Below are 219 nucleotides of genomic sequence, written 5' to 3' on the forward strand. Positions count from 1 at the left end.
TAACGACATATAGAACGAAAACCATATTTGTATGATAACAAATAAACATGTTTCCAAACCTAGAAATGTTTTGCCCTTGGGATGTGCACCTTTGTTCCCCACAAAGAATCCTACTTTGAGCAAGCTAATGCTCAAGTATTGTACCAAAGTGTGCTACTCTAGAGTTGAAAAAGTGGCGAAAAAATGAACATGATACTTTTTCTGTGTTGTTGCATAAGA

At 35.6% G+C, this 219-nt stretch overlaps 1 protein-coding gene across 1 annotated transcript in view; it reads right to left on the reverse strand.

The window, feature by feature from the left end:
* Window positions 1-219, reverse strand: part of LOC116691869 (WAP four-disulfide core domain protein 2-like) — a 29,492-nt gene that overhangs the window by 28,511 nt on the left and 762 nt on the right. The window lies entirely within an intron of this gene.

Source organism: Etheostoma spectabile, chromosome 7 (genome assembly GCF_008692095.1).
Source record: "Etheostoma spectabile isolate EspeVRDwgs_2016 chromosome 7, UIUC_Espe_1.0, whole genome shotgun sequence".
Classification (NCBI taxonomy): Eukaryota; Metazoa; Chordata; class Actinopteri; order Perciformes; family Percidae; genus Etheostoma; species Etheostoma spectabile.